Source organism: Lycium barbarum, chromosome 6, assembly GCF_019175385.1.
Source record: "Lycium barbarum isolate Lr01 chromosome 6, ASM1917538v2, whole genome shotgun sequence".
Classification (NCBI taxonomy): domain Eukaryota; kingdom Viridiplantae; phylum Streptophyta; class Magnoliopsida; order Solanales; family Solanaceae; genus Lycium; species Lycium barbarum.
Window position 1 is genome coordinate 26,739,953 of NC_083342.1, and position 27,648 is coordinate 26,767,600.

The window sequence follows — 27,648 nt, forward strand, 5'->3', positions numbered from 1 at the left end:
AGCACCAAATGCGGAATAAGACGAGTCCCTCGGACTCGTATGCGATGGTCATGCATAAAATTGGAAAGAAAAGGATTAGTATATAATCAACAAATGAGGTTAAATATATAAAAGTAAACATCGAAAACTGATCAGTAGACTGTATATATTGGGTATATTTGGGTTTACTTCGTATATATACACAGTTCAGCCGCTATGTATTTATGACATAAAAGAAAACAGGGCAACATCCAAACGTAGATAATAATAGCAATATGATATTTGTTGTACACAAAACAACTGTAAAGTTCGGATAGATACGATAGCACATAATGCTCAGGGTATACCTGGTATACTTGGAAGTATACTGCACCACAGAAAATCAAATAGGGAAGAGACAAAAAACAAAGCTTGGAATTTTAACTTACACAGAGAAAGGGAAAGATTTTTGACCAAATATTTTCAAAGGTTAACTTCACGACTTCAGTTTGGAGAATCCTTGAGTTTATATATTTTGTACTAATTTGGGAAAAGTAGACATACGCTCTAAGCATATGCTAACAACCAGAGTTGCGGCTATTAATATCAAATGAATCAGAGATGAGCTAACAATTTCAGGCAAACATAGAAATCAATTGGCAAAAAAAAAGCTCTTGCACTAAATCTTCACACCAGCTTATCGAAACAGCCTGAAAAATGAGACCAGTTCATTTGTGCTAAATCTTGCTCTTAAAAGGGGTTTGAGTTAAAGAAAAGAGGCAGACTTAAAACTCTAGAAAAGAGGAAGACATGTTTCGAAAGTCATCTAAAATTTAAGACCAATTCAGGATCAAATCAAATGCTTGAATTTAACATGACTTAGGAAAACTTTTACTCTTTTAAAAGCAAGCAATCTTTGGAAGGGAAAGATACATATTGGACTAACTAGTTGACGTCAGGGACATAGGTTTGATAAGAACGACAGCAAGATTATACACTAACAAATGAAAGATCAGAGTCTAAACTCTCCCCTCATTAAGGAGCCAGATTTGAAACTACCACCATTAGTTATTTAAAATGGGCATTCAACTGCCCCTTAATAAGATGAACATGTATCTATGACCACAACACATTTGGACATAAATTTTGTAATGACCTGGATTCATACGAGTATACTTGATCATGGAAACTGAATCAATAACCAAAATCATGCTTGTCTAAGAGTATTTTTAAGCTATGATAGCATATAAGACATTATCAAGAACAGAGGCAAACTAAGGGAATAAATACATACTACTAGGTAGACAGTTCCAAGCCACATACAGGTAAGTTATCAAAAAGCAATGATGCTTCTTATTGCTGAATGAGAAATATTCGATCCATTACTATGGACTTTCAACAAAATATTCAATCTCACAGTTATATTATTTTCAAAGGGAAGGCTAAGAGAAACTAAAAGGTATGTGTATTGCATTTATACAAAGGCCTGAACATTCAGTGTACTCACATGAACTACATACGAACACAATCATGATAATAAGACTAAAATTATCTGATGCTGAGTTAAAGCATGAATAGACAGATTCAACTAGCTAACAGCCTGGAAATTAAGTCACACCGAAACATGAACATTCAAACGTTTTAACTACTAAAATGAAAAAAAAAAAAAAAAAAAAACTGACATGTTTGAATCATGAGATAATAAATCTAAATACCACAGGGCCAACAACAAACGTAAAAATAGAGAGAAGGGATGAAGGATTACCTTCTTCGGGTGCAGCGAAGCGAGGCGAAGGTTTCGATCTAACCTCGAACACTTCAAATATACTTCGAAATACTAAAATCCCGAATTTTATACACCCCTGAACCCAAACAGATGTCAAGGGAAGAACAGAACACAGCGATATGGATTTTGACTCGATATCGGATAATACTGCTAAGAAAAAAAAACTAATGTCGTTTGTGGAGGGGATTTCTTGGGGTTTAAACGAATCTGAAACCTAATTTCGAGGGGGTTTTGACGGCTAAAACAAGTTATTCTTGGGGTTTCCGAATCAAAAGTGAAAACTGGTTCTTGGGGTTTTCCGTCTCTCCTCCCTTTTTTTGTCCAAAAAAACCAGCCCCTTTCCAGAATCTCCAGAATTCATTTTATAGAGCCCCCCTTTAGGGTTTTTCGTTGTTTCTTTTTCTAGACAGATGAGCGTGGGGACAAAACTAAATGGGGTGACAGTGAGGTATGGGATGACGATGAAAGAGGGGGAAACGTGGGGTGTCAGAGGTGTAGTGGAGTATGGGCATGGATGGAGGTAACGTGGGTGTAGCGGAGGTATGGGGAACCAGAAGGTGTGGGGGTAACGGAGTGGCAGAGGTGTAGTGGAGGGTGCGGGTAACGTGGGAAGCGGGTGACGATGAGAGAGGGGAGATGGCGGAGTCGACGAATGGGGTGACGATGGGGAGGTGGGTGGAGACGGCGGAGAGGAAGAGGAAAGGGGAAAAGGGAGGCGGAGAGAGGAGGGGATGGAAACGAAAATGAAATGGGAAACCCCTTATTTGGATGAAAATGGATCGGACCCGGTCCATTTGTGGACCGGGTCAATTTTTTAGACTGGGTATTAAAAGAATGGACTAGTGAATTAAAACATAGACTGGTCTAAAAATTGAGATAAAAATATGGTCTAGTCCAAAAAATATTAGGAGTTAATCGGACTTTGATTTGGGGTCCGGTAAGTCAAAATACGGACCGAGTGCAAGAAATAGTTTGGCTTCTAAATTTGAATAAAAGACCCATTTTGATTAACGGTGTACTAAGGGTGCCAGAATATTATCTAATGCGAAAAGCGTGTAATTATAAGAGATCCGGATAATAAAAATATATGATGTTGCAATGACCGTGCAATAATATTTTAACAATAAATAAACGCTATCATTTTAAATGTGCGAAATAAATGCGATGTGTATGCGGAAGTTGGTAAAACACTGAGAAAATGCAGGTTTCAATAATACCAAATAATAGCAGCAAATAAATAGCAGTAGTAATATTGCTAATAATAATAACAATAATGATAATGGTAATAATGATAATGCTGATGATAATGGTGATAAAAAATAATAATAGATATGATAATAATAGTAGATAACAAATACTGATAATTAATAACAAAATAACAATAAGGATAATAATAATTAATAATAATAATAAATATGATAATAATAATAATAATAATAATAATAAGTAACAATTATTGATAATAACAAAATGATAGTAAATTAATAATAATAACAATAATAGTGATAGTAAAATAATAATGATAATAATAATAATAAATAATAATAATAAATTAATAATAATAATAATAATAATAGTAATGATAATAATAATAGTTGTAACAGAATAATGAAATGCCGTTATTGATAAGAGATTAATAATTATAATAAACATAATATATAGTATTATTATTTTTATTTTATTTTTTGAAAATATTAGAAGCGCAAATATGTATTTCGGAGGAGAGGCGGGACAAAATTGGGTGTCAACAACTTGTCCCTCTTTGCCTGGTAACGATGAAAAGAGTTGTCGGGCAAAGACGTTGACTTAGTAGCCTATTTTGTCCCGGCTAGAGGATTATGGGGGACTAAGGGTAAAGAAAATTACGGCCGATCTCTGGTCTTTGAATCGCTTACATATCTTAGGTTGCACAAGAATCGGGCCGTGTGTAGTTCTGGGAAGACTACGACACCTATGACTGGCAACTCACGATTTGATGCGAATCTTCGCAAAATATTGTCCCAGTGTCGAATTATGATGACACTAGGGTATTGTGATAGAACCCTGAAAATTGATTGTGCTGGAATGTGAACGGGAAATTTGAATTTGGAGCCGAGTGTTCGAGGTAGATCTTTGACCCTTGTCGAGAAGTCTGCTTGTCCTTCCCGACGTATTGCCCCAGTTCGCTGCCGAAGAAATAGTTCCACGTTGCGCTAAAGCTCCTGCGAAACTTTAAACTAGATAAAAATAGTCAGTAACAAATAAATATTGAAGTAAAGCGATGCAAGTGCGGTGAAATGCGGCTGCGAGCGCACGCAGGGCATAAAAAAAATGATAAAACAAGGCAGGTGCGACGCGATGTCTTATGCAGAAATTTTCAAAGGGCGGTGCGCAGCCTTATGCAGAAATTTAAAAAGGGCGGTGCGCAGCCCAAAATGTACTATTAAAGGCGGACTAGCCTAAAATGTTCAATTAAAGGCGAACAAGCCTAAAGTGTCCTATTAAAGGCGGACGAGCCTAAAGTCCTATTAAAGGCAGACGAGCCTAAATGTCCTATTAAAGGCGGACGGGCCTAAATGTCCTATTAAAGGCGGACGGGCCTAAATGTCCTATTAAAGGCCTAAATGTCCTATTAAAGGCGGACGGGCCTAAATGTCCTATTAAAGGCGGACGGGCCTAAAATGTCCTATTAAAGGCGGACGAGCCTAAATGTCCTATTAAAGGCGGACGGGCCTAAATGTCCTATTAAAGGCGGACGGGCCTAAACTGCCCTATTAAAGGCGGACTAGCCTAAAATGTTCAATTAAAGGCGAACAAGCCTAAAATGTCCTATTAAAGGCGGACGAGCCTAAAGTCCTATTAAAGGCAGACGAGCCTAAATGTCCTACTAAAGGCGGACGGGACTAAATGTCCTATTAAAGGCGGACGGGCCTAAATGAGGTGCTTTTGCGAACAATGATGATGTGCCTTTGCAGGGCATTTAAAAGTAATAATGTAATGCATGTGCGGTTGCTTTTGCAGTGCGGGGCATTTTGAAAACAGTAGTGCAGTGCGGGGCATTTAAAGCAATAGTGCATGCGCATTGTATTTGAAAGCATTTATGCAAGGCATTTGAAAGCAATAGGAAATGTTTGTGCATCGACACGTTTGAAAAATCATTTGCAAGACTCAAGCATTAATTTGTTGCGAATCTCGCAAATTATTGACACTCGAGAGGCATAATTGTTATAAGAAAGATCAAACCGTTCGACGTGCAATCCTTGCAAGGCTGCGAACATTATATATTTTGGCTTCCGCAACTTGGGAACCGTGAAACAAAGCGAGCGTCCTTTCTCCCTAGTCTTCTTTTTGCCTGATGACTCTGTTGGCCATATTCCCTTTCATGTTTCTCGATGTCGCTTGCGATGATGCCCTTAAAAATCGTCCCAGTTACTCGCATAAGAGGGTGTCGTTTTGCGATGATGCCCCTTAAAACTGTCCCAGTTTCTGGTATAGGAGGATGTTGCTTTTGAGAATGACGAGACCGAGCCTGACATAGGCTGCCTATGTATCCCACTAAGGGAATCAGGTCAAGCGTAGTTCAAATTACAAAGCAGAATAAAATTGAGATAGAAGACGGTGCTTGGTCTTATGCTAAAATTTCAAAGGGGCGGTGCACAGCCCAAAATGTCCTATTAAAGGCGGACGAGCCTAAAAATGTCCTATTAAAGGCGGACGAGCCTAAAATGTCCTATTAAAGGCGGACGAGCCTAAAATGTCCTATTAAAGGCGGACGAGCCTAAAAATGTCCTATTAAAGGCGGACGAGCCTAAAATGTCCTATTAAAGGCGGACGAGCCTAAGTGCAGTGCTTGATTTATGATTACTAAAATTAGTGTGGAGCGAGGAGCTTTTGCGATGCTTTATTTGTATGCGGTGAGACGAGTTTGACGCAATGCGTAATTTGTAGCAGCAAATATTCATGACGTAATGCCGAAGATTTGGGGACCTTCTACCCTGCCAAAATTTGCATCTAAAAGTTCCTGTACTCAAAGAAATTTGTAAGTTTCAAATTTAATCAGTATTAAGTTGACTTTGCCCTTTGCTCTATCCGAATCTTGCAATTGCCGACTTGATACTGTGCGATATCCTTCAAAAATAGCTAAAATATGCCCCTGCGTTACTCAAAGAAAATTTGTTAGTGTAAAATAAAATGGTTGCCTTGCATTGAACACCAAAGCTTTGGCGTTGAATCTGCATTTCTCGAGGTGATGTCATTGCAACAATCTGGTGACGCTAATACATTGCTCGAGATTTCGATTCATGCTTTTGTCGAATAATGATAGGCCATTTGCAAAGCTGCCCCAGTGTTGCTTTATGGGGAAGACGGAATTTTCACTATTTTAAGACCGTGTCCGAGAATGGACTGCCTACTTATCCCGAAGGAATCAGGTCGAAAGTAGTTCATAACAAGCTTTAGCAAAAATTACAAGAAGGAAAGCTGATGGGTGGGGAATGCTAGTGACGGTAGATCCTTTCAATCGTCTTACTTAGTTCTACACTTCCTTTTCAAATGTCTCGGTGCCAATTTTGACAGATCACCGGTAACGATAATTGCATTTGCAACTGCAGGGCCATCATTGTCGCACAATTTATTTTGTTGCACACTTATCTTATCCTTCTCGATCATGTTCTGGATCTTATGCTTAAGAGCCGGGCAATTTTCTGTGTCATGACCTGGAATATTAGAGTGGTAAGCACAACTCTTGGACCAATCAAAATCTGGCGGTAGGCTTTTAGGGATCCATCCTTTCTTTGGCTTCAGGAGTCCCTTGGCTTTCATTTTCTCAAATATGCTGGTTAATGACTCTTCAAGAGGAGCAAAAGTGCGGAATTTTGCGTGCTCTGAATGTCGTAAGCTAGACTGTGCTTGATCGGGTTGATCTTGAAAGCCTCGTTGATGAGGGTATACATGATCACGCGAACATTGATAGTTCTGCCGTGATTGCGGCTGACGTGTAGACCTGACAGTTGAGTCGGTCTCTCTGTTTTTGCCTTGCAAGTTGTTGAATGTCTTGGCTTGAAAAGTTTCTTGTACTGATGAAGTGTCAACAATTTTTCCTGCTCGAATGCCCGCTTCTACTTGCTTTCCAACTTGAATTAAATCATAAAAGTCGCGTAACCGCGCACATAACAACTTTTCATAATATATGCCCTTTTGCATTTGGATGAAAGTTGAAATCAGCTCATTCTCGGGCAACGGAGGGTGTATTTTTGAAGCTTCCAATCTCCACCGGATGGCATATTCCTGAAAAGACTCATGTGGCATTCTTTCTATCTCAAGCATATCATACAGATTTGGACTAACCCCGATGTTAAATTTGAAATGTTCTACAAAGTCGCGGGCCATGTCCTCCCATGTGTACCATTTGCAAAAGTCTTGTTCTGTGTACCAATCTAACGCCAACCCTGATAGGCTCTGAATGAACAATTTCATCCTTATGGCTTCATCTTGTCCAATTCCCATTAATCTGCTACAATAGTCCTTCAAGTGCGTAACAGGATTTCCTCGGCCATTAAAGGTGTTGAATTTTGGCACTTTGAATCCTGGCGGCAAATCAACATTCGGAAGCATGCACAAACTTTCATATCTTAAACTTTGGACATTTCTTGCCCGCATCTCTTCTTCGATAATTCTCCTTAAATTGTAAAGCTCTCTATTCGAGTTATTCTGATTGATTGCATTCATTTCATTTCTCAATCTCTTGTGTGGGTATACCGCTAGCTGATTTTGCTGGTTTTCTGTGAAGGGCGCTGCAAGTGCAGACTTTTGGACATTAGGTATCAATGTGACTTGCAAAGCTTCTGGTTTAATAGAGTATCTTGGCGGTATGTTTGTAGGAGCTGGGTGAGGAGAGATAGTGAAGGAAATGTTTTGGGTAGAGCTGGAAGCTGAACTTGTGTTAGGAAGAAGGCTGAGGGTATTTCCCAAATTGACCAATACGCTTTTTGGTACTACATTCTTCTCGCTATCCTCATTTTGCGCTTGCACCAACCCCACACCGGTGTTGAATGACTCAAATCTTTTTGCCATTGTATCTCGTCCTTAATGCAGATTCGCAGCCAAAACAATGTTCAATGCCAGATAACCCGTAAAAGAAGGACACAAGAAGCTCTAGAATTTGTAGTCTGACGGTATCGTGACAGGCTGAATTGATGGCACGTAATCCTGATTTGATTCGTCTTTAACCTCGTCAACCTTCAAAAACAGGTGTATAAAGTTATAGAATTATTTTGATAAAAAAAAAAAAAAAAAAAAAAGGCTGAAAGCAAAGCCGCATGGCTTTTGAGGCGAGGCCACAATGGCCCTGATTGATAGACTTGATTGTTGATCTCGCGATTTTAAGTTCCTGCATCCAAAGAAAAATTCTCAGTTTGGGAGGGGGAAAGTTGATTCGTGTTGGCTCGAAGCTTGACTTTGTTGGCGCCCCATTCATCCTGTTTGTTTGGATCTTGCGGCCTCCGTTTAAAGCCTCGGTAGATAAACAGTAGTGAAACAATTGAAGGAAAGTCTTCCATTTGAAAAAATATATACGTAAGTGTATGTATGTAAGGAAAGATATATATGAAAATATATGTATACAAGTTGTAAGATATTCCTGCTAACTTTCGATTGCGACACTTCCGAGAACTTTGAAAGGTCATTTGTGTGTCCTATTCTTGTCTAGTAGCCTTAATAGTGTCGATGTCCAACTTTTCTCGTGTCTAATCTTCCAAAATATGCCCAGTTTTGATTCTGGAGGGTATACTAAACCTATGTTATGTTGTGACCGAACCTTGTATAGGTTGCCTACGTATCCACCAAGGAATCAGGTCTGAACGTAGTTCGTGACGCATAAGATATTTTGGATTTTTGTTATAAAGCAACCGAACCCTATGTGGGCTGCCTACGTATCCCACCATGGGAATCAGGTCAGCGTAGTTCGGACGCATAAGAATGGCAAAAATTCTAACCTAGTATGACCGAGTCCCTATGTGGGCTGCCTACGTATCCACCGAGGAATCAGGTCAAGCGTAGTTCGCAACTAAAGGAAAGGTTGCAAACTAGGTTGTCTAACCTAACGTCGTACTTTGATTTCTTCTTGAATTGCTAGCTTTTAGGCTTATGTTGTCACCTATCGGCTATTTCAATTTCTCGAGTGGAATCTTGTCTTGTCCCCTAGTTTCTTTGTTACTCTCTCAGGATTTGTCTATTCGTTCATGTCATAATCGTAGAGTTGGCAGATTTGATAAGTAAAGTATAAAATAGATGATTAAGGAAAATCAGAAATGCATTCATAGTTTTGCAATTCAAGCTTCCACAAGGTAAAGCAAAACAAACAAAATTTGGGGTACGGTTCAAGCATCAATAAAAGAAAACAAGTTCACTACATGTTCATGCCACCAAGGCTCCTGGCGAATCAGGGGCGGAGTACAAGTCCAGTTCTTCAGAGTCTCTCCTGGTTCTGTACCCTGGATGGTTGGTGTCTCAATAGTTGTTGCAGCCATCTTCACTAGCACTTGTTTTCGGATCATCCCCACAGGCGCAACGAACGTTGATGACACGCCTCTCTCCATCTTCTCCAATTGGCGTAACAGCCTCCTTCTGATTCTTAACTTTTTAATAATTATCATGTTCACGTTGGCGTTTTCGTGAGTAGGAAAAGGGATGGTGATCCATATCGGGTCGAGCTCCAGTGAGCTGGATTGTTCCTTCCTTAATCAAGGCTTCGATTTTGCTTTTGAAGCCATAGCAATCCTCAGTGGCATGCCCAGGAACTCCAGAATGATATGCGCAATGCTTGGAACTATCAAACCATTTTGGGATAGGATTGAGAATTTTCCCTTCAATAGGTTGTACCACGCCTGCCGCTTTCAGTCTTTCAAATAGCTGAGACAAAGGTTCAGCGAACTGAGTGTAATCACGGGTGTTTTTTATGACAGGGTTTGGACGGGCTCTATGTGTGGTATGTGGTCGATTTCGGTGGGTGGAAATTTGGGCAAATTGGTATGGACGTAAGTTTTGATATTGAGGTGCTCGGGGTTGGTAGTAATTTGGTTGAGTACTATAGACAGGGTAAGGGAATAGTGGAGCTTGGTAGGGTTCAACGTAATGGTAAGGGTAGAAAGGTTGTTGCGGATGGCCAAAGTATGTAAGGACTTGGTTTGGTGGGTTTAGAGGAGTAATTGTAGGTGGTGGGTTAGTGTTGGTGGGTAAAGCAATGTAAGGAGTATTACCTAGTGATTGATTTGGTGGGTTGACGGGTGGTGGATCAGGAGCGGCATAGGTAGTGTAGGTGGGTGATTGATTCTGTGGAGGGGTGTAGATGGGCGATGGATTTGGTGGATTTGCGGAGGTGATTGGAGGTAAGTTGTTGTTGGTAGGTGCATTGTTTTGTGGAGGAAAATGTTCTGGAACTAAAGGTTCAAGTGACGGAAAATGAGGCGGGTTTGGTGCGACACTCCTAGGTTCAGGAGGTGGACTTTGGAGTGTAATGGATAAGTTGGTCATGTTTCTAACCCGATTTAGCTCTCCACGCAGATCCTCAATCTCTTGAGTCAGGCGGGCGATATGTTCATCCCGTTGAATAGTAGTTCCGTGTTCAGAAATCTCGGGAGGGTCATTAGAAACCATGATGCTTTCCGGGCTAGTTGAAATAGATACGGCTGGATCAGACGTAATATTTGCTTTTCCTTGAACAAACCAGCTGCGTTGAGGTAACGATGATGTCTTTGACCTTGTGATGTAAGGATGGTCGGCCATTGAGTGTCAACACGAATCAACTTTTTTTTTTTTTTTGGGAATAAGATAAAAGAAACATAAAGTATAAATGATGTTAGTCTCGTGAACATATCTAGGTAAAGTCATGATCATGTAAAGTCAAGTAAGACATGTAGCAAATAATTCATCAAATAAAGTCAAACAAGTATATCAAACAATAACGCGTCCTAATATGCATGTGACCTCTTTGTGCCAGAGGTAGGCCTATCGTCGTTTGAAGGGTAAAGTGTGTCATAATATGTCATCCTGTTGCTTTGATTAATTAAACGGATTCTATTTCCCCAAAACAAAGTACAAAACATTGTGTAACATTTATTAACACATTAAATGAATACAACATGAAGTGTTTCCTAATCTGAGTAAAGTAAATACAGCTTCCTATGTCTAACTTCTAGCTCCGTTTTTGATGTCTTTGATCTTCGTCATTTGTTGTACTCCAATGCAAATCCAAACCTGTCATAGAAACGTTAGTCACCCCCTCCTTTCTAAAGTTTAATTAATTAGAGCAAATAGTCAATATTTAGGCACAGTTATCCTTCAAACATGCATATAAAGTATGATTGGTGTCACTTGGGGTCGTGAACCCGCTTGGACGTTTGGACAAAGTCATCTAATGGGCTTAATACACCAAGGATATTAAACCTCCTAGGATATGAAATGTATGCTCTTAATAAAAGATGTTGGTTTAGCTCTATCCTAGGTTGACTAGGAGTGGGTTTACTAGACGCAAGGTTCCCGAGCGGACTACTCGAGTGAGAAGGCTACGCGGTCCCCGTTACTCGGGCACCCCGCGCATACGCCAACTCTCCTAAAATTTGGATTCTATGAAAGAAATTTGCGGGTGCGCAAAACACACCTCGCGTGTACGTGTGAATTTCCAAGAGTGGAAGAAATATGAACGGAATGCCAGTTAAGGAAAGCAGTAACACATTATTACATAGAAAATTTCACATAATAAAGCAATCATAGAAGAAACAAACAAGGCAATAAAAACAAAAGAGAACAACCCAAACATCCAACAAATTAATTGTTAACCTAAGTTTGTTATGGTTAGAACCTAGAATAGTCCCCAGTGGAGTCGCCAAGCTGTTATACCCCATTTTAACCCTGTTGAAGCGGAGTACAACATATTAGAGATTCCTAAATTTGCATATTTTAAGGAGTCGCCACCTAATTGATTTTAAGGTGAATTAGGGCACCTAATTATTAACTAAGGTAGAGCTAACTAAACCTCTGCTAATAGTCTGCTTAATCAGTATGATTCTAGGTAAGGGTTCTATATTATCCTAAAGGGAAGGGGTTAGGCATCCTCTAGAATCCGTTAACTACGGTTGTCCGACCAAACTTAGATTAACTAATTAAAGTAAAAAATGCAAATATAATGCTTAAACTTTAAGAAATAAAACGGCTTGCAAATGCTGCTGGGGTTTTTAAAAGAAAATATACTAATACTTTGAAGTAAGACTTATAAATGTTATTGAGCTTTAAATGAAAATATAATAATGCTTTTTAGAAAATATAATAATTTACATAAGAGGAAATTTTAAATGCCATTTAAAATAGAACTTATAAAAAGTTGATAAGGCTTTAAATAAAAATGCTATTCAGAATGAGATTTATAGAAAATATGATAATTTGCATAAAAGGAAAAACTTCAAATGCATTTAAAATAAACTTATAAATGTTGCAAAGATTTTAATGCTATTTAAAATAAAATTTGCACAAAATATATATAAATAGAAGAAAATGCGGATTTATGCAGTGTTTTAATAAATATTTGAAACAACTCGAATGGTGAAATATTAATTGATTCTTTTGCAGTTCGTATCCTTTTGCTATTTCAACTAACCATGATTCAAATTTGAAGAGTTATTTATAAAATATACTTGAGTTCGTATTTGCGTATTAATGACGTGTTGAAATGTATATAATAGTAAGAATAAAATATTACTCCCTTTATTTAAAATATAAATAGTCATGCCGTCAATTGTCCCAAATAAAATAAATATTAGGCGTTATAAATAATTTTAACATGAAAAAGAAGAGAATAAGCTTATGGAATTAATTGTTAGTTTTTCCTTAAACTAACTACCCATTACTAAAGCTAAACCTACTAATTCATTAGGATTTATCTAACTAATGAAATAATGAAATAAAAAGGGTAAGTGGCATAATACAAATTAAATTCACAAAATAAATAAGGGAGGAGATAATTAAAACAAATGGGCTCAGCCCCATTTTAAGATGGCCTGCTATGGGTATTGCTGTTGGGCTGCGGCCCAGCGGAGATTTTATGCATTGCTGCGGATGGGCTGGACATGGAAGATGACCCGAGGAGATTATGTTGGGTTTTTAGCCCAGCACCAAATGCGGAATAAGACGAGTCCCTCGGACTCGTATGCGATGGTCATGCATAAAATTGGAAAGAAAAGGATTAGTATATAATCAACAAATGAGGTTAAATATATAAAAGTAAACATCGAAAACTGATCAGTAGACTGTATATATTGGGTATATTTGGGTTTACTTCGTATATATACACAGTTCAGCCGCTATGTATTTATGACATAAAAGAAAACAGGGCAACATCCAAACGTAGATAATAATAGCAATATGATATTTGTTGTACACAAAACAACTGTAAAGTTCGGATAGATACGATAGCACATAATGCTCAGGGTATACCTGGTATACTTGGAAGTATACTGCACCACAGAAAATCAAATAGGGAAGAGACAAAAAACAAAGCTTGGAATTTTAACTTACACAGAGAAAGGGAAAGATTTTTGACCAAATATTTTCAAAGGTTAACTTCACGACTTCAGTTTGGAGAATCCTTGAGTTTATATATTTTGTACTAATTTGGGAAAAGTAGACATACGCTCTAAGCATATGCTAACAACCAGAGTTGCGGCTATTAATATCAAATGAATCAGAGATGAGCTAACAATTTCAGGCAAACATAGAAATCAATTGGCAAAAAAAAAGCTCTTGCACTAAATCTTCACACCAGCTTATCGAAACAGCCTGAAAAATGAGACCAGTTCATTTGTGCTAAATCTTGCTCTTAAAAGGGGTTTGAGTTAAAGAAAAGAGGCAGACTTAAAACTCTAGAAAAGAGGAAGACATGTTTCGAAAGTCATCTAAAATTTAAGACCAATTCAGGATCAAATCAAATGCTTGAATTTAACATGACTTAGGAAAACTTTTACTCTTTTAAAAGCAAGCAATCTTTGGAAGGGAAAGATACATATTGGACTAACTAGTTGACGTCAGGGACATAGGTTTGATAAGAACGACAGCAAGATTATACACTAACAAATGAAAGATCAGAGTCTAAACTCTCCCCTCATTAAGGAGCCAGATTTGAAACTACCACCATTAGTTATTTAAAATGGGCATTCAACTGCCCCTTAATAAGATGAACATGTATCTATGACCACAACACATTTGGACATAAATTTTGTAATGACCTGGATTCATACGAGTATACTTGATCATGGAAACTGAATCAATAACCAAAATCATGCTTGTCTAAGAGTATTTTTAAGCTATGATAGCATATAAGACATTATCAAGAACAGAGGCAAACTAAGGGAATAAATACATACTACTAGGTAGACAGTTCCAAGCCACATACAGGTAAGTTATCAAAAAGCAATGATGCTTCTTATTGCTGAATGAGAAATATTCGATCCATTACTATGGACTTTCAACAAAATATTCAATCTCACAGTTATATTATTTTCAAAGGGAAGGCTAAGAGAAACTAAAAGGTATGTGTATTGCATTTATACAAAGGCCTGAACATTCAGTGTACTCACATGAACTACATACGAACACAATCATGATAATAAGACTAAAATTATCTGATGCTGAGTTAAAGCATGAATAGACAGATTCAACTAGCTAACAGCCTGGAAATTAAGTCACACCGAAACATGAACATTCAAACGTTTTAACTACTAAAATGAAAAAAAAAAAAAAAAAAAACTGACATGTTTGAATCATGAGATAATAAATCTAAATACCACAGGGCCAACAACAAACGTAAAAATAGAGAGAAGGGATGAAGGATTACCTTCTTCGGGTGCAGCGAAGCGAGGCGAAGGTTTCGATCTAACCTCGAACACTTCAAATATACTTCGAAATACTAAAATCCCGAATTTTATACACCCCTGAACCCAAACAGATGTCAAGGGAAGAACAGAACACAGCGATATGGATTTTGACTCGATATCGGATAATACTGCTAAGAAAAAAAAACTAATGTCGTTTGTGGAGGGGATTTCTTGGGGTTTAAACGAATCTGAAACCTAATTTCGAGGGGGTTTTGACGGCTAAAACAAGTTATTCTTGGGGTTTCCGAATCAAAAGTGAAAACTGGTTCTTGGGGTTTTCCGTCTCTCCTCCCTTTTTTTGTCCAAAAAAACCAGCCCCTTTCCAGAATCTCCAGAATTCATTTTATAGAGCCCCCCTTTAGGGTTTTTCGTTGTTTCTTTTTCTAGACAGATGAGCGTGGGGACAAAACTAAATGGGGTGACAGTGAGGTATGGGATGACGATGAAAGAGGGGGAAACGTGGGGTGTCAGAGGTGTAGTGGAGTATGGGCATGGATGGAGGTAACGTGGGTGTAGCGGAGGTATGGGGAACCAGAAGGTGTGGGGGTAACGGAGTGGCAGAGGTGTAGTGGAGGGTGCGGGTAACGTGGGAAGCGGGTGACGATGAGAGAGGGGAGATGGCGGAGTCGACGAATGGGGTGACGATGGGGAGGTGGGTGGAGACGGCGGAGAGGAAGAGGAAAGGGGAAAAGGGAGGCGGAGAGAGGAGGGGATGGAAACGAAAATGAAATGGGAAACCCCTTATTTGGATGAAAATGGATCGGACCCGGTCCATTTGTGGACCGGGTCAATTTTTTAGACTGGGTATTAAAAGAATGGACTAGTGAATTAAAACATAGACTGGTCTAAAAATTGAGATAAAAATATGGTCTAGTCCAAAAAATATTAGGAGTTAATCGGACTTTGATTTGGGGTCCGGTAAGTCAAAATACGGACCGAGTGCAAGAAATAGTTTGGCTTCTAAATTTGAATAAAAGACCCATTTTGATTAACGGTGTACTAAGGGTGCCAGAATATTATCTAATGCGAAAAGCGTGTAATTATAAGAGATCCGGATAATAAAAATATATGATGTTGCAATGACCGTGCAATAATATTTTAACAATAAATAAACGCTATCATTTTAAATGTGCGAAATAAATGCGATGTGTATGCGGAAGTTGGTAAAACACTGAGAAAATGCAGGTTTCAATAATACCAAATAATAGCAGCAAATAAATAGCAGTAGTAATATTGCTAATAATAATAACAATAATGATAATGGTAATAATGATAATGCTGATGATAATGGTGATAAAAAATAATAATAGATATGATAATAATAGTAGATAACAAATACTGATAATTAATAACAAAATAACAATAAGGATAATAATAATTAATAATAATAATAAATATGATAATAATAATAATAATAATAATAATAATAATAATAATAATAATAATAAGTAACAATTATTGATAATAACAAAATGATAGTAAATTAATAATAATAACAATAATAGTGATAGTAAAATAATAATGATAATAATAATAATAAATAATAATAATAAATTAATAATAATAATAATAATAATAATAATAGTAATGATAATAATAATAGTTGTAACAGAATAATGAAATGCCGTTATTGATAAGAGATTAATAATTATAATAAACATAATATATAGTATTATTATTTTTATTTTATTTTTTGAAAATATTAGAAGCGCAAATATGTATTTCGGAGGAGAGGCGGGACAAAATTGGGTGTCAACACTATTCCCCATTTAAGTAAATCTAACTCCACTTCTTCTCTCGTTTTCCAAAGCACATTGTTACATTTAATGCACGGACACTGGATTATTACACCAACCTCAGGATTGGAAAATGCATAGTTTAAAAATTGTTCCATACCGGTCAGGTATTCTGGTAATCTCCTATTCTTAATAAGTATCCAATTCTTATCCATCATATACTTACCTACAATGAAATATAAAAAAAATAGCATTATCTTCATTAAGCTGAAGTCTTAAGTAAAACGAACTATCTAATGTAATGTTTTACCTTTTCTATTTACCCAGTGATTACAACTATGGAGTAAGTTGACACAAACTAGGAGGACATAGAGAGATAAAGATATCGAGAAGAATTTCATGTCACACCCTTTAAGGGTGTGGCCTTTTCCCGGACCTTATTTCATTATAAGAGTAGCATAATACTTTCAAGTGTTACTTTGGATTCAATGAATATTTACATACAAGAATAAAATATTCGAAGAACCAAAAATTGGACAGAAAATCGACATACACCAGACATTTTAGGAACCGAACAGATCCAAAACTTAAAAAAAGCAACAACTAATTGATGAACTTCTCATGAAATCGGGAGTTAAACGTGTAATTTAAAACATGGATAAATGAGCAAAGTTATCATGAAGCACCAGAAATAGCAGCAAATTCATTAGAACATTCATAAAGGACCTAAATATGTATTTATTAACTCCTAAATACTACATCAGCATAATTTTGACTACTCTTTGAAAACTAAAAATAAGTCCGAAAAAGGGAAAATCAAACAACTTAGAAGATAAGACAAAAATAAGTACTACACAGAGACCAAAACACTTTACAGTAAAGCACAAAAATGGAAACAGAAAAAGATAAAAACTTTAGCTGATTACCAAGTGAGAAATTTGAAGTGAAGGTCGTCAGTCCTCACTAAACAAGTGAGAGAGATCTGAAGCAAAGGTTTAAACAGAGAGAAATAACCTTCACATACTCTGCTATAAATGTACTCTTTCTTGAAAAAGATTAGATTCTTTTTCAAGAGATGCAAAGATGAGAAAACAAGTAGATAAAATCTAATAGGAAAATCAAAATCCCCAAAACCCAGCAGCAACAAAACCTTGGGTTACAAGCTGCTGGAAACTAAAATCAAACCAAATATACAAATTAAAGCTGAAGAGCAAACGAGAGAGTACTTACAACTTTTTTCTTTGAGCAGCAACAAAACCCAACAGAGAAAGATTTAGTTTCAACAATAGAAAAAAGAAAATTTGGGTAGAATAAAAACTGGAAAAGAGCGCTAAGGATTTTAGGATTCAGTTTCAACAATAGAAAAAGAAAACCTGGGTAGAATAAAAACTAGAAAAGAGCGCTAAGGATTTTAGGGAAAAAAAGTTTGCCGCGTTTGGTTTTGGCGGAAAAATAAAAAATTTAGGCCACACTGCACTTAAGTTGTTGAGAAAATTAATAGTATTACCAACAATAAAATTTTGTTGTTGCCAATTCTATTTATATTTTAAGTTAATTATATTAACTGTAAGTTATGGCAACAAAAATCTAAATTGCTTGGTAACAAGGAAAAATCGTTGTTAAAAGCTTGACGATATGGCAACAACTGAAATAAAGTTGTTGCCATTTACTAACTTTAGCCAACAGTACCATGGTGGTTGCTAAAAAGTTGTTGTCAATTTATTTTTATTTTTATTCATTATATTAATTATAAAATATGGCAACAAAATTTAAATATTTGCCAACAAAAAAAAAAATTGTGGCTAAAAGGTCTATGATATAGCAACAACTAACTAAAGTTGTTGCCATTTCTTAATATTTAGCAACAATATCATTGTTGTTGCTAAAAGATTGTTGCTAATTCTATACTTTGTTGTAGTGGTTCTAGAATTGTTGATTGAGTGAGTGCATGGACTCCGCGGGTCCCGCAGAGTGGTGCCAGTGAGAACCCCTCGTGGACAAAATTAGGGGTCCCGTCTGTCTATTGGGCAAAGATCCAGGACGGGTGGCCCTTAGAATTCGCGAGTCACACTGGGTTGTGCTACCGAGATGTCGATATTTTCGTCCGGAGTACATGTGTACACAGCATTTGCATAGCATTGCATTCATACATTATTGCATTGCATTGCATTATGGCTTAATTTGGAGATAATTCGATGTTGTACTTGTGATATTGGATTCAGATTTGATATATCGAGACTTGGCATACTTGGGATTAGATGTTTTACTTAGGAGACGACGTATAATTGGGTTCTGCTATGTTTGACTCATACTTGTTGGTTTATCTACTTTATTATATGAATTGTGTTAGCTATGCTTAGTCTGCCGACGATGCCTACCAGTACCGTTGTATTGTACTGATCTGCACTTGCTGTATTCCTTTATGAATGCAGAGTATCAGGTTAGGTCTACTTCCATCTCCCGTGGCTGATTGTCTTCTTCAGCACTAGCACCAAGTCTCCAGGGTGAGCACGGTCGTTCGCTGCCTTGAAGACTTCTCTATCATTTATGTCTTATTCTTATTCAGAGACATAGACACTTTTACATATTTTTATTGTAGACTTGTATATATTCCTTTAGATGCTCTTGTATGACTTAGACTAGACCTTGGGGGTATTTTTGTTATTTCCACACTATTTCTATATATAGCTATCGTAAGACTTACGTATCTACTCTTTTCCGCTTGATTGATTATTTAATTATGTCTTTAATTATTATATGGTTGAGGGTTCGCTTACAGAGGTGGGAAAGGTAAGTGCCCGCATGGCTTAGGCAAAATAGGTCGTGATATTTTAATCTCTTCATGATTCAAGACACAAGAAGGATCAGGCTTGTACAACCTCAACGTCGAAATGTGAAACATAGGATGCACCATAGCCATCTCAGATGATAACTTCAACTTATAAGCCACTTTCCCAATTCTTCTCAAAATATCGTAAGGTCTAATAAAAGGAGAGCTAAGCTTACCCTTTCTACCAAACCACATAACTCCTTTCATTGGTGACACATTTCGGAACACCTTGTCACCTACCGCTAACTCTAGCTCGCGACTTCGCATGTCCGTACACGACTTCAGTTGACTCTGAGCTGTCTTGAGTCGTTGCATAATAAAGTTCACCTTCTCGATTGCTTCATGAACTGAGTCAGGACCCAGTAGCTCTACTTCAGTTGGTTCAAACCATCAAATTGGCGATCTGCAACGCCTTCCATAAAGAGCTCCATAAAGAGCTCCATAAAGAGCCATTTGAATACTTGCTTAATAATTGTTGTTGTGAGCAAACTCAACAAGAGGTAGATGCTTATCCCAATTACCCCCAAAGTCAATGGTGCACACTCTCAATATCTCTTTCAGAGTCTGAATAGTTATCTTTGCCTGCCCGTCTCTTTGAGGATGAAAGGCAGTACTCAAGTTTGCACGAGTTCCCAAACCCTCTTGGAACGATTTCCAGAAAAGAGCAGTAAATTGTGTACCTCTGTCAGATATAATGGATGTCGGAATCCCATGCAATCTAACTATCTCCTTTAGATACAACTTGGCGTACTGTGCCGTGGTATCTGTCTTCTTCACAGGAAGAAAATGTGCAGACTTTGTGAGTCTATCCACTATCACCCAAATCGAATCTAACTTGGCCTTTGTGCGGGGTAAACCCACAAAAAAATCCATACTGATCACCTCCCACCTCCATTGCGAAATTTCAATATTCTGAGCCAGGCCTTTGATATTTAGCCTTAACCCATTGACAGTTCAAACACTTAGCCACAAAGTTAGAAATGTCAAACTTTATGCTCTTCCACCAATAGTTTTGCTTCAAATATTTATACATCTTGATGGATCCCGGATACATAGAATATCTAGAACTATGCGCTACCACCAATAATTCTTGCTGCAAACCATCAACATCGAGAATACATAGACGTCCCTGTAGTCTTGGGACATCGTCATCAACCCCAATTGTGAATGAAGTGTACTTGCCCCTTTCCACCCCATCTCGCAGTTTCACTAACAGTCTATCTTTGTATTGTTTGGACTTGATTCTCTCCATAATATCATATTGCACGGGTGTGATTCCCACTAACTCCCCATCTTTGGTTTCATCAAGTCGGACTCCAAAGCTAGCAAGTCTCTGAATTTCTCTGCCCATTGGCATCTGCCGAGCGTGCAAATACGCTAACGTACCCATAGATTTCCGGCTCAATGCATCAGCATCAACATTCGCCTTACCAGGATGATACAAAATGTTCAAGTCGTAATCTTTCAATAACTCTAACCATCTTCTCTGTCTGAGATTCAATTCTCGCTATTGCAGGCTTTTGTGATCGGTGAAAACATCACAATGTTCCCATACAAGTAATGACCCCGGATTTTTAATGCGAACACCACAACAGCTAATTCTAAATCATGAGTTGGATAATTCTTTTCATGTTTCTTCAACTGACGGGAAGCATAAGCGATTACCTTACCATTCTGCATCAAAACATAACCCAACCCAATTCTGAAAGCATCACAATAAACTATGTAGCCTCCGAACCCTGAAGGTAGAGTTAAAACAGGAGCTGACGTCAATCTTGCCTTGAGCTCTTGAAAGCTCTTCTCATAGGCTTTCGACTATTGGAACTTAGCCATTTTATGAGTCAACCTCGTCAGAGGTGCATCTATAGATGAGAAACCATCCAAAAACTTTTGATAATAACCAACTTAGCCCAAGAAACTGCTAATATCCGTCGCACCCATGGGTCTTGGCCAGTCTTTTACTACCGAACTTTTCTGAGGATCAACCTTCATACCATCACTAGACACTATATGACCTAAGAACACCACAGAGTTAAGCCAGAATTTACACTTAGAAAATTTAGCATAGAGCTTATTCTCCTCAAGTGTTTTCAAGGTTATTCTCAAGTTCCCTGCATGCTCCTTACAACTCTTCGAATATACCAGAGTATCATCAATAAACACAATTACGAAATGATCGAGAAAAGGCTTGAACACACGGTTCATCAGGTCCATAAATACAACAGGGGTATTCGTTAGATCGAAGGACATCACCAAAAATTCAAAATGTCCATACCGAGTACGAAATGCTGTTTTCGGAATATCTTCCTCCTTTATTTTTAGCTGATGGTACTCAGACCGAAAGTCGATCTTAGAAAAGAACTTAGCACCCTAAAGTTGGTCGAGCAAGTCATCTATCCTAGGCAAAGTATATTTATTCTTGATAGTCACTTTATTTAGCTGATGATAATCAGCACACATTCTAAGAGAATCATCCTTCTTTCTAACAAATAAGACGGAGCACCCCAAAGCGAGGTACTTGGTCGAATAAACCCCTTATCCAACAAGTCTTTCAATTGATATTTCAATTCTCTTAGCTTTGCCTGAGCCATTCGATAAGGTGGGATGGAGATTGGTTGAGTTTTGGGAAGAACATCTATCCCAAAATCGATAACTCTATCAGGAGGAATACCCAGAAGATATTCGGGAAACACTTCGGGGAACGCATTAACTATAGGGACGGATTTAAACTCTGGCACTGCAGCTTGATTATCATTGACAGTAACTAGATGGTAAATATATCCCTTCGAAATCATTTTACTAGCCTTAAGATACGAGATAAACCTACCCTTAAGCCTAGCAATTTCTCCCTTCCACACAATAACCGGGTCATCAGGGAAAGCAAATCGAACTAACTTATAATGGCAGTTCACATTAGCATTGCTAACACCTAATTTTTGACCTTCAATAGTTTTGCTCAATTACTCGGAGTCCCTGGATTAAAAACGCAGTAGAATATGCATTTTACAAGTCAAATCAACTTTACAAAATTACCCCGGTGTCATTTTGCCATTACATTTGGCAAAACACAAGCAAAAGAACAACCACATGTCATTTTACATTCTTAGCATATTTTCAAGAGAATACAAAAGTATTTATAGTTAATTACGAGTTATTAGTTTTAAGCATTTACAATTAGTCATCATTTAGTGTTCTACTCCGTCAAAGTCGAGGGATTTGAATTAATCAAGTAATATGCAGTTTATTTTGGGTAAATTAAGTATTAAAATAGAGTTTAATTATGTTTTGGGGAATATATCTTAGTTTTAATTAAAATAATTTGAGACAAATGAAAATAATTTTATTTTACATTTGTGGTATTTAATAGTTTCTTAAAATATCGTATATATACCACATATATACGCATGTATACACTGATGATATACATTACGTATATGGGCATATATTCAAATTCTGGTCCTATGCAAACTCGGCCGGGTTCAGCCCAAAAGGGACCGACCCAGCCCAAAATCCTTTCTTTTACACATCAACAGAAACGACCCCTTCACTTTCATTTTTTAAAAAAAAAAAAAAAAACAACGGGCAGAACCCTACGACTCTCTGTGAACGTATGATTTCAGTTTATTTCAACGGTAACTGTACTTTTTTCTTTTCAATTGGCAACAGATTTTGCTTATCTTCTCTGGTAAGTTTGGGATTTTGAATTCAATTTGTGAACGATCATACTTCATTTTGGGTTCTATAAATAGAAACCCTTCTCTTCATTTTTTTGGGGGGGGGGGGGGGGGGATTTTTTCAGAGTAGAACATAGCCACAATGGGTTTTCACACCCACAATGGCATTTTTGACAACCCTCAAGAGTTCGAACACTTAGAAGCTCGGCAAAAGCCTGGAGTTTCGACGAATTTCGAGCTCGTACTTTAATTTTTGGAAGACATTTCCGTTTGTCGGAAATCGATTCAGGTGAAAGGTAACCATTAAGCTCTCGTCGCCCTCGTTGCTGCTCGACAAAAAGGTAATTCTCTTTTCTATTTCAGCATTTTAAGATTTTCTTTCAGTTCTGGTCTGTTTATGCTTCTCTTTGGTTTAATATAGCTTTATAGACGTTTAGCTTCTATTTGCTTATATATGAAAGGCATGGAGTAATTTTCTCTTTTATTTCAGTAGTTTCTATTTTCCAATTTTGTTAAGTTATTGGATTTTATGAGTTTTGAATGTTTGTGATTTCTCTTATTTAGCGTGCGCAAACATGAGATGATTCTCTGCCATATTTAATTCCTATGTGAGTTTAGCCACAATGGGTTTTCACACCCACAATGGCATTTTTGACAACCCTCAAGAGTTCGAACACTTAGAAGCTCGGCAAAAGCCTGGAGTTTCGACGAATTTCGAGCTCGTACTTTAATTTTTGGAAGACATTTCCGTTTGTCGGAAATCGATTCAGGTGAAAGGTAACCATTAAGCTCTCGTCGCCCTCGTTGCTGCTCGACAAAAAGGTAATTCTCTTTTCTATTTCAGCATTTTAAGATTTTCTTTCAGTTCTGGTCTGTTTATGCTTCTCTTTGGTTTAATATAGCTTTATAGACGTTTAGCTTCTATTTGCTTATATATGAAAGGCATGGAGTAATTTTCTCTTTTATTTCAGTAGTTTCTATTTTCCAATTTTGTTAAGTTATTGGATTTTATGAGTTTTGAATGTTTGTGATTTCTCTTATTTAGCGTGCGCAAACATGAGATGATTCTCTGCCATATTTAATTCCTATGTGAGTTTAGCCACAATGGGTTTTCACACCCACAATGGCATTTTTGACAACCCTCAAGAGTTCGAACACTTAGAAGCTCGGCAAAAGCCTGGAGTTTCGACGAATTTCGAGCTCGTACTTTAATTTTTGGAAGACATTTCCGTTTGTCGGAAATCGATTCAGGTGAAAGGTAACCATTAAGCTCTCGTCGCCCTCGTTGCTGCTCGACAAAAAGGTAATTCTCTTTTCTATTTCAGCATTTTAAGATTTTCTTTCAGTTCTGGTCTGTTTATGCTTCTCTTTGGTTTAATATAGCTTTATAGACGTTTAGCTTCTATTTGCTTATATATGAAAGGCATGGAGTAATTTTCTCTTTTATTTCAGTAGTTTCTATTTTCCAATTTTGTTAAGTTATTGGATTTTATGAGTTTTGAATGTTTGTGATTTCTCTTATTTAGCGTGCGCAAACATGAGATGATTCTCTGCCATATTTAATTCCTATGTGAGCTCGCTCACATTGCCGGTCCCAAGCCCGGATAAAGGAGGAGGGTTGCCGAGGGTCAATCGGAAACAGCCTCCCTACCCAGGTAGGGGTAAGGCTGCGTACATCTTACCCTCCCCAGACCCCACTATTGTGGGATTACACTGGGTAGTGACCATTGGATTTTATGAGTTTTGAATGTTTGTGATTTCTCTTATTTAGCGTGCGCAAACATGAGATGATTCTCTGCCATATTTAATTCCTATTGTCGAATTTCATGTGATTATGTTTATGAGATGCAGGAATGAACATAGGAATTGGTTTTGGCTGTTTTCAGTAGAATCCCTGCTTCCCTTTTCAGTCTTGGTTCTCTTGAAGTTCATTAGGTGTAAAAATGGTGATTAATCTTGTTTTGAATGACTTGTCCAGGATTTGGTTAAGTTCATCCTACTTTAAATCTGCAATAGAAGTCTCTCTTTAATCATGGTTCATGGCTTTTCCTGTTTAACTTGTCCTCTGATTACTTGATTAAACTTGTAGTATCTCTACCATATTTGATAACATATTTGGAAACACATTGCTAGCTAGCTTGTCATCTTTTGGAGGGAAGTGGCCTTGAAATGTTCTTAAAACATTTTGGATTTGTCTTGTGCTTTACTGAACATGTTAGCTTAGAATTGGATATCAACTTGAGTTTGAACCTACAGCATGCTTCAAACCAGAATAGTTTAGTTCAGTTTAGCCCATTTCCTTTTGAAAAGTAACCCTTAATAAGCTTAAGAGTTAAAATGTGTTTGACCTCACCCCACCTCTATCTCTATTCCTAATAATTCTAATATTGATTTCTGAAGTGTTTGTTGGCTTATGTGATCTCTGAAACATTTAGCTGGTTCTGCATTCAAAAATATAATTCTGTAAAAAAAAAAAAAAAAACTACTGTGTTATGTTCTAGTTTGGTTTGGATAAGCCCCTTGAAAGAATTTAGTTTTAAAACTAAGAAGCTATATGCCTTTGTTGTGGATGCTTACTTAACCTTGTTTGTATGTTCTTCTGGGATGTTAAACCATGAAGTTCTGAATGGTCACTTAGGGCTGCTTTAAATCAGTTGGCTGTTAGTCGAAGTTTATTTGAGTTCTTATCATGAAGATTCTCCTATTCTATTAACAAACTAAGGAAACCATATGTTTGTTTGGGATTATATTTATAGGAGTTAGGATTAGGACATGAATGATTTTCTTCTACAAGTAGATTAAATACATCTAGGTTAAGTGCTCTTCACAGTTAAGGGGATTACATATGTATTTCTGAAAGTTGCCATTAAATTTAACCAACGTCTTAGAGCCTCAACATGCTTTACCCCCTAACTAGTTTTGTCTGAATGTTCAAATGGTTAAAATAAAAATAGAGGGTTGTTGTTTGTATTTTCATGTTTGAAGCCTCTTTTAAAGTTTACTCAAGTCCTACACAACTGCTTCCTGTGTTTTTTCTTAAACTCTGATTTCAGAGTGGAGAGTTGGACAGTCTTTTCTGTTTGAAATTTGTGAATGGATGTTGTAGCTAACTGACTTGAATGGGAACCAAGGTTGTTTGTTTTGATGTAAAGATCCTCAAATAATAGAGATTTATTAAGTTTAGTAAAGGTGCTAATTCTTGGAATTGGGTTTTAGTTGCTTAACTATCCCTAAAGGGGACGGGTTGGTCTGAACCTTGTCTTTTTCATCTTTATGCTGTGGAGGAACTTCATGAATGATGTGTTGTGGTTCCTTTCCCTTCAGTCAGTTGTTGTCAGTGCTTGTTATGTCATGAGATGGTCAATGATTCAGTCCCTAGTTCTTTTTAAAAACAACTGAATTTGTTATTTAAGTTATGTTGTTTGAAACTAAAAGAATAGGTTCACATCTATATGTTTAAAACTTGAATTTCAGTCCTTATTTGTTAAAACTTGACTAAGTTTCCCAAAACAACTGAGTTTGCTTTGTGTTGATACTATGTTCAAACTTGTTCACTTTGGGTTATTCATTCTTTATCCCTCTCTTTCTTTGCATGACTTGGGGATTTTCAAAATCCCAAATGCCCTTCAGTTGCTGCTAAACTTGAAGGGAAGTGGCTACCGCTTGCTGTTGGTTTTTTGAGTCACATTTGGAATGATGCTGCTACACATCCTAATACCTTGGCTGCCGTATATTTGAGCTGTTATGCCTCATAAGCTACTTAATTTTGTAATGTTATTACTGCCCTTTTGAGGTAAGTAATTGCTGCACCTTTGAAGGTCAAATGAGTTAAATTTCTGGAGGAATTTTGAGAGCAGGCTGCTGCTCTTTATTGTTGCTGCTTTACTGTAGTTCTTGTCACCTATTGTGCTCTTTTATTTTGAGATTAAGTTGTTCCTTGATTTTGGTTACTACATTTGATCCATCTTGAATAGCTCCTGTTGTGGGTTGTTCTCTTTTGGCTGCTGCCTTTTTCTTGATTGAGAACTTACTGCACTTGGAAGGTATAAATACCACATGGAATGAGTGCAGAGGCTATGCTCTGAGGGCATTGCTGCCTTCTGTATTCAGCAGATCACTGCTGCACTCTTGTTCCTATCTTTTGATGAATTGTTTTGTTGTTACCTTGTTACTGCTATATGATTGATGAGCAGTTGTTATGATTAGTTGGTTGTTGTGGTATTTTGAGCTGAATTTTGGTCAGATTTGAAATAGAAAATGGCTGCTGCATTTTGCTTAAGTTTAAAAGCCATTACTGCTGCCTTTTGCTCAAGCTTTGAGGCCTATCTTGCTACTGATGCTCTTACGAGATTATTGTTACCTTGCTGCTACTTACTGCACTTGTTGTTGCTATTTATTCTTCCTGAATTGCTGATAGGTCAGGTAGTAACCTAGCCATTTTGAAATCAGAATGTGTTATTTTTCTTGCCTAATATGAAGAACCTAAATGTTCCTTTTCTGGTAAAGCAAGTTTTGTGTGAATGCCGTGCTAACTAACATGACAAATGTAGTCTTGTGGTGTGCAAAAATGTGAGTAGTTAAATAGCCTTTTTTGTTGCCCTTTCTCTATTTCTTTTTTAGTATAAACATTGAAGTGTTTGAACTCAGTTTTCACATGTTGTTTCCTTAAGTAATAACCAATCTGTCATTTCTAAATATTAATGTTGAAGCCAAATAGTTTACAAGAAGTGTTGCATCTAAGTATGCCTCTTAAATGCTAAACTCA

At 37.2% G+C, this 27,648-nt stretch overlaps 1 long non-coding RNA gene across 1 annotated transcript in view; it reads right to left on the bottom strand.

Moving 5' to 3' along the window:
- The window catches only part of LOC132599661 (uncharacterized), a 31,388-nt gene extending 13,156 nt beyond the window's left edge, over nucleotides 1-18,232 (bottom strand). The window contains exon 1 of the long non-coding RNA XR_009566926.1: nucleotides 17,610-18,232. This is a non-coding gene — a long non-coding RNA (uncharacterized LOC132599661). The remainder of the gene's footprint in view (nucleotides 1-17,609) is intronic.
- Nucleotides 18,233-27,648: the final 9,416 nt, after the last annotated feature.